Here is an 8,581-nt window from a genome sequence, read left to right on the forward strand (position 1 = left end):
AAATAACAGCTGTTATTTTGCCTGAACTGCCATCAAAAATGAAAACATTAATATCAAGGAAATATTGGTAAAAGGGAATCAGAAATGTTGATAGTTTACAGTCTTTGTTCATTTTACCAGCTGGTTTCTGAACTCCTGTCTGACTCAGAATATTTAGTTTTATAAAGAAATCCTAACGGTTACTTTCATTTCTCAAGTTCATCAAATCCAAACCCTCTCCTGCTTCTTTGCAGAACTGCAATCAGCAGCTTTCACCTGTTCTAGCGTAGAGCAATCAGAAAGAGAGAAGGAGGAACTTAAGGTGGAAAAATCAGAGCGGAGTTAAACATTGCAGCACAGTTGATGCGATGCTATGTAAAATGTACAGGAAAGACCAGGCAGCTGCAGCTACCAGCCAGAGGAGCTGCAAGAGGAAAATGTTTCCATGTTGTTCCCATGCAATTGTTGGTAGGGACAATTAGGTTGGTTCACAATTTTGATAGGGACATGTCCCTATGGTCCCTATGCAAACCTACGCCCATGGGAATGAGACATTTGTAAGCCTATGTATTTAGCTGTGTTGGTTGATTCTTAAGCTCCAGTTTCTGTTTGACGATTACTCTTGTTCCTGGTGCACTTTTTCCTTCCACACATCTTCCTTACAGTAAATATTCTGTTAATATGCTTAGGCTCCATCCAAAATTATCAAGTTGTTCTTTTACCTTTAAAAGGTTTCAACAGTAAGAACTCAAGCCTGCTGCGCAGGATCCAGACATCCCCCAACCTTTCGATTGTCATTAATAGGCATCTGAAATGCACATGGTTGATGCTTATCAAATGGGCTTACAACCTCCTAACAGACCAACTACAATAGTTACACAAATGTAGTGAACTTCCCTATAAAATTATTGGTCTACTTGCCCAATGTGAGATATTGTTTAAAGCCTTAGGAAACCTTTGCTGGTGTTGTGCTGTAATTACCAGATTAGGGAGTGACGCCATGAGTTTCCAGGAAAGAACTTTTTTTTTAGTGTACTATTTTCTCAGACACAGAATTTTGGGTTTTCATTATCTATTAGCCATGATCATCAAAATTACTTGGTCATTATGAGTTGGTATATGCCACATAAATGACTTTATATAAGAGTTAAACTGTGTCAGAAGACAGTTTTACAGCTTTGGGCAATATTCAGATTTGTGGCTGTGACTCATGGTGGGTTCTGACCACATTTAGTACAGCAAAACATCCCCAAAATGGGATGGGGGGATTTTTCTGGGATGCTCCAGAATTTGCTTTATGGCAAAGTTGTCCTCTGATCTGTTTTCAAAACATTTACATTCTAGGCTTGTGTCGAGGCATGGAAGTCATGGTCTTTCTCTGGCAAACCTCTGCCTTTCCATTCACGTTTTTCTTAGAGACCAAAGGTTTCTGGCTTGTAAACCTCTCATGAAAGTTACATTACTGCTGTCTCTGTAGAATATTTTTTGGTACAGTCGAGTGGCTAGCATCAGATTTATTTGAGAGTTCATTAAATCCCTCACCACCCTACAGAACACCTTTGATAAACCTTAGTTACTGGTCAAGGTGTTCATTCTCACTTCAAGTAGGAGCACATCAGACGTAAAGTCCAGGGGGTTTAATAAGGCAAAACCTCCAACTAAGATCAATGCTCTAATCCCATAGACCTGGTGAGATACAGCTATATAAAACTCTAACTATTTTAGTATAAAATAGTAGCATATGTAATACAAGTGTCCTGATATGAATATCTCAATATGTTATTTGATTATTTGCATTTCTAATATTGGTGTTATATATCCATAAGAAATATCTTCAGGAGCATTTTGTGTCAAAAGGATGTAAATAGAGCAATTTAATTGCAATTGAGCCAAAAAAATAAAAAAAATGCAGAAGAAAGTTGAAGCTTGTGGCCATTTCTGACCTGTCACTGGGCAGGTAATGCCTTCCAAAAGAAATATCACATGTAGCAATGACAATCGACCCTGAACTAGAGAAAAAAAAAAAATCCCACTTGGATAATCCATAAACATTTTAACTATCTGAGTCCCTAACCTCAATATGTGTTTATGGGTGCTGGAAAGTATCTTGTGCAGAAAGGGCGTTTTCTTGTTTGGGTGTGTGGCTGCAGTGTTTCTCATGCAAACAGCAGTAACACAAAATCATAAGATCCCAGTCATGTTACTATGATTAAATGTGTCATCTGAATGCTCTTTATTCAACACTATTCATACAGTTTAACGGGAAATTGAAGCCAACATGTCACATGTTGGGTTTTAATTCTTTAATTTCACTAGAGACCTGAGAAACTTGGATTTGTTCTCTCTTTAAATCTGCCAGTATTATGTTGCATTGGCAACATGACTGGAACGCCTGGGTTTTCCTCATGTGGCTGCTAAGGGGAGGAGTTTCCCTTTTGACTCAAGATATCCTTAGACCATATCATGGGACCTTCCCTGCTTCTCTTCCTCTTTTGTTTGTATTTAAATGTTTGAAAACTACAACACAGAGTGACCTTCTTTTTCCTCTATAATGACTCAAACTGACAGTGCTTGTTATAATTCACACCATTTTTAGTCTAAAAATATATTTTCTGACTAAAGTCCAACAACATTTGAATCAAACACTCTGCTGTATCCCACCCAGATGCAACCCTTTTCACTAAAATAACTTTTTACTTTTCTTTAATGCATTGAAAGTTAAACCAAAGGGTTTAATTTCTATAAATTAGAATATCACTGAAGAGATATAAGTCACTAGTTCTATTGAGAAAGTAAAGCAAACTTTTATTTAATGTAGATTCTTTACACACAGAATAATTTCAAATGTTTTTTCTGTTCACCTTTTTCGTATATGCTTCTTTCTTGCCAAAAATAGATTAATACATGAGATGTAAAAAAAAAGTCAAAGTAAAGAACTATAACACATAAATAGCTTGCATAATTATGAAGAAGCAATCCTAGGTTCACTGCTATGCAACTGTGACTGTAAACCTCCACTAGGAGTGTTAGCCAAAGTGCTTGTGCCAAAGAACCTCACCATTTGCAAAGCGCTGCATCTAAGTGATCAAAAGAGTTAGTTAAAAGTTAATTTGATTTTATTTTAACTCAGTTCACAAAGGCAAAAAAAAAAAAAAAACATGATATAATTATTACACACAGAATGGTGTCTTTAAGCAATCTTTATGTTGATTATGATGGAAATGCAACATAACATAATATAATATTCAATCAGACCAGCATATAAACTGATGTTCACAAATAAATGTGAAATAAAAGTTGAGTGGAGGGAAGAACTTTGGTAGAACAGGGCATCTAGACAGCACAGATAATAACAGTGTTATAAACGACATGGGCTACAATTGTCAAATTTCTTTTGTTAAGTCACTCGTGAATCAAGGAGGCATTTTAGACTAAAATACTTCGACTCAACTTTATGAAGCCCTTGGGATTACTCTTTCAGGGAAATCCTGGTTGCAGTAGCTTATATAGATTACAAAGAGTTAAAGCATGATGCCATTAAAGATAAAATTGCGACAGACAAAATAAAAATAGCGTATATAGTACAAAGAAGCATAAAAAAAACAAAAAAAGTTGTAATGTCCTTGGAATATGTTACCCTTAGATATAAAAATATCTGCACTCTAAGGAGAAAAAGGACGCAGCTGTTGCTAAATAACTACAGGTCACTTTTCTCCGCTAAATAGTACTTGGCTTCCTTAACATCTAACCATTACTGGTTAGTCTTTTACTGTCTTTTCTCCATTACCCAACATTACTGTAGGACAATGGAGAATAAATAGCTGCTTTTTAAAATCAAAAGCTTGTCTAAAAGAAATAGGTAGACTCTTTTCTTTAACACACTTTTTTTTTTATAGTTCTTGTGAAACAAAAATATGTTTGTTAGATTTTTTTTCCAATTCAATTTTTTTGTTTACTGAATACCACTTGGAGAAGTTGTCAAAAGGGACTGATCAACCAATCAGAAGCAGACTTGTGAATGACTTTTGTTAACCTCATCAGAACATACAGCCAAAAATAAGGGCATCTTAAAGTATTTCATTAAACACCAGAGATACCAAAAATGTCAGCAATCTATTATTATACATAAATTATTATTATTTTTATTACAACATTTGATTTGACTTTTAACTGTCTATTAAAAATTTGTTAGCATTGTATTTAAACTCCTTTTTGTGTTCAAGATTTAACATCAAATCATATATACCTTTATAAAAAATAGGGTTACTTTAAAACCTTCTTAATGTTTAAATTAGCTAAATAAAAGTAGCTAACTTTAAAAGTTGATGAATGCCAGATATTAAAATAATCAGGGTCAGAGTTGGGTAGAGTACCCAGAAATTACCGGTAGTCAAATAAAAGTTAAAAAGTCTGGTAAAAAGGCTGCTCAAGTACTGAGTAACTGATCTGCTAACTTCCCACTATTATAACAAATGATTTCATATTTTTTTGTAATAAAACCTTAAAAAAAAAAGTTAAAAAAAAAGAGTATATAAACAACGTTAAGGTACAGTGTACTGTTTACTGCATTTTCACTCAGCCTCCAAATGACACGACAGACTCAGCAGATAGAGAGAGAGAAAAAAAACATTTAACCAATAAGCCTTGAGTACAAAAATGGAAAGTGTCTCTGTCAGTGGAGCATATTTTTTTTAAGAATAAGCTTGTTTTGCACTAAGTGAAGTTCCTCACAATAGCCAGAAGTTTTACTCAATTAAGAATAGTGATATTATACTCAAGTAGAATTAAAATGGTGTAAAAGTAGTCCTAAAGTACATATTTTTAGAAAAGTTACTCAAGTAAATGTAACTAGCTACTAGCTAGTATAGCTATATAGTTGTTACACCACATGATCACATTATTCTAGTGTCACTTTGTCAATGTGTTCAGCCTAATGTAAAACATGGCTAGAAATCAAAACTCAAATAGGTTCTACTAAATACACTTAATTTAAGACATTTTTACTTATTTCTAGATCGTTTTTCCAGTGCAGATACCAGGAAAAAAGATTACATTACAAAAGTCTCTGACTCATTTAAAATCTTGTTTGATTAAAATGTATTTAAGGGTTACTGCAGGTATGAACCACTAACCCCCTAAAGCCTCATTGCTTGGTGTTTTGAAGAACAGAACCAGACAAGGGGAGGAGACCTACAGAATCTGTGCTATACAGTTTTAAAGAAAATACCTGAAAATCTGAGCTGTCCAGACAGGCAGCTTTAAGTGCCTGAAAAAATTCCTGCTTACTGCTGCTTACTCAAAGATCACTCTGTCACTAATTGCTATTGAATATTAGTTCGTTTATTTGCTTAAATTATTATTTTAAAGTTTTGATTTTGCTTTAAACATGTTTTATCTCTTCCTCATCAAGGGAAGAAACTTAGTCTGCAACACAAATAGATTCCTGATGAGTAACTCACTATGACAGCATATAGCAAAGTCATAAAGACTCATGATTCTTTGTTTAGGGGATCCGAGGATAAGATCTTGTTTTTACTCCACCAAAGCCTCTGCAGGATATTTTAAAGCAACCTGGAGAAAAACGATTTAGATAATCTGCAGTTTAAACTAGAAGAAAGATGCCCTCTCTATAATACAGAATGAAGGCATTAATAGGATTTTTTTTTTCTTTTCTTTCCAATGTATCAGTTATACTAAATGTTAGATGTCTTCAATATTTTAGTTTTTTTCTTCAGCCCTGTGTTTTGTCTGGTACACTTTGGCAATTTCTGCGGCAGATGAATAATGATCCGATTGTTTAGCAACGCCATCTTCAAAACTGTCAAAACATTGAGGAACCCAGAGGGCTTTTCTGGGCAGGACTGCATATTTCCCCTGAGCAGGAACTCCCCCTTCTTTGCGAAGACTTTTGGCATCATGACTCCCCAGATGGGATTTTCAGTACTGTTACCAACTTCTAGCTAAAAAGCACATTTCAACATTACCACCGAGATCATCATTAAGCTGCTCACACTGTCTGAACAGGAAACCTCACAAGTCCATTTTAAAAACACACAACTCTATTCCTCCCTTTAAGACTGTTTAAAACAGTTGTTACTTGAAGATGTTTCATAACTGCGTCCTTTCTGGCTGGTTCTGTTGGACCTCAGGACAGCATTTGACACTGGTAACCATGATACATTATTAAAGTGAAATGCGATGGACTGGCGACCTGTCCAGAGTGTATCCTGCCTCTTTCCCATGACAGAAAATGGATGGATCAATGGAAATCTCAAAATTCTTATCTTTAATCTCAGAAATAAATGTCAAATTACATTGGCAGGATTATCACTTTGATAAAGTAAGAATATTACAAGTAGTCATTATTTTCTGAGATAAAAATGGGAATTCTGAAAATAAAGTCAGAATTCTGAGACTAATGTCAGAATTCTGAGATTAAGGTCAGAATTCTGGAAATAAATTCAGAATACTGAGATTAAAGTCCATATTCTGAAATTAAAGTTAGAATTTTAAGATTAAATTCAGAATTCTGAAAATAAAGTCATAATTCCGACATTAAGGTCAGATTTCTTTATATTAAAATCAGAATTCTGAAAATAAAGTCATAATACTGAGATTTAAGTCAGAATTAAAATAAATCCAGAATACTGAGCTTAAGGTCAGAATTTTGAGTTTTAAGTCAGAATTCTGAGATTTAAGTTAGAGTTTTTAGATTAATTCAGAAATCAATTGCTTTTTCAATTTAGTGGTAGTTCTTTTCAATAGCCCTTCCCTAATTCTGTCCTTTTTAATCCCCTTAGTGTTTTAAAAATAAATCAGTATCAGATTTATTTGCTAATATCTTGAAACTAGAAATTACTTAACTTTTGTGTGACTCCAATTCCAGATCCAGAAAAGTGATAATATGTTTTTTTGCCACATAAAAATAATTTCTAGCCAGACAACTATAGGTTTGATTTTCACATCTCTTGACTTTTGTTAATTATTCTGCCTTCATCTGTGATCAGGTGGTGCTGCTGTGGCTGCGTGGTTGTCCTAAAGCCTTCAGGTGCAGAGGTGTAGCCAGAAATTTTTTATAAGGGTGGACAGGCAATAACCAATGTATGCTGAGGGGGGGCTGAAAGTGGATAGGCTCCAGAACCTGAGGGTCAATCTACACTGTTCCAACATGAAAATTAATGAGCAAAACATCCATATTTTCTAAATAAAGACAAACTATGCTTTCCTACAGTCTTTGCTAACAAATAGACGCATATATTTATACATCCCTAATTTCTAGATAAAAGGTAAAGTGGATAAAAACTCAGTTTTCAGTTCTTGGGTGTAAATCAATCATCATTGTCATTAACCTATTTGTATCAATAAACATTCTGCATAAAATGGATATTTACAAACACTAATATCTACATAAATTAATTATTTGATAAGTTTTTACTAAAATTGTTATTTATATTTAATTTCATGAAAGACTCCTAGATGACTTGCAGAGACACATCATTTTCTCTGTACCCAATAAAAGACAAAATCTAGTTCTAAAAAGAGCATGAATTCTGTACTTATCATCTTGGATGTGAGTATATTGATGTGTATAATTAACCACAAAAAAAAAATAAAAAGTTTGGAATAGTCCACTTGAGAATATTACTTCTGCCACCATCTGTATTAAGCCTGGCGTACACTGCGAATTTCGGGGCGATTTTCCAGTCGTGTATTTTCCGATTGGCCCGACTTTCAGCCTGACCTTGCGTTGTGAGTTGTGTAGTGTACAGGGGGTTACGAACGGAGATCAGCCTCCCACAACCACCTCCTGATCAGGAATCGTGAGGTCGGGAGAAAATCAAACATGTTTGATTTTCTCTCGACCGTTGTGGGCAAATCGCTCAGTGCCATTTGCAAACAAGGATTCTTCTTTTTATTCCTCCTCTCAGATGTAATCACAGCAGCATGGCAGGGATGCAATGAGTGAAATGCAGTTCTGTCTGTAAAATTGATGGACCGCAGCAGCCACATTTGCTAACCATGTCGCCCTTTCTTTCTAGGACCCTCAGCACAAAATTGAACAAATTGCCAAGGCAGCACAGTTCACTATATTGGGCTTAATATTCCCATTCTATTTGTTTGGCTTCAGGATAGAGAGCTACAGAACAGCTCCATCTCACTGCGGAGCTGAGTCCAACATGGTTTTTAGTCGCACAGTGTTAGCATGTAGATTAAGCCTTTATATGTCCCTCAGTGAGGTCTAGAAGCACAAGATCTATATCCAACCATTCAGCAAAGATACTGCTACATGACTATACATTTTATTTTGGCATTTGACCAATTAGATGAGCCCTTGAATGATATATTACCTACTGTAAATTAAGTTGGAAAAAAGAATAACAAGTCAAGAAAAAAAAAAGGTCAAAAACTAATTGAAAAGTTAGAAAGTAAAGTTAAAGGGTTAATAATCCTTTAAGGTTATGTTGTACCTAAAAACGTGTTTCTTTCACTCTCAGAGTGTTTTTCATGAATTTATTATAGAAGCAATTTTGTTTTTTTTCTGAATACTGTATATTTGGGCAATATATTTGACATACATTTTTGCCATCAAAATATCCATATT

This window comes from Cyprinodon variegatus, unplaced genomic scaffold, assembly GCF_000732505.1.
Source record: "Cyprinodon variegatus isolate N-32 unplaced genomic scaffold, C_variegatus-1.0 Scaffold144, whole genome shotgun sequence".
Classification (NCBI taxonomy): Eukaryota; Metazoa; Chordata; class Actinopteri; order Cyprinodontiformes; family Cyprinodontidae; genus Cyprinodon; species Cyprinodon variegatus.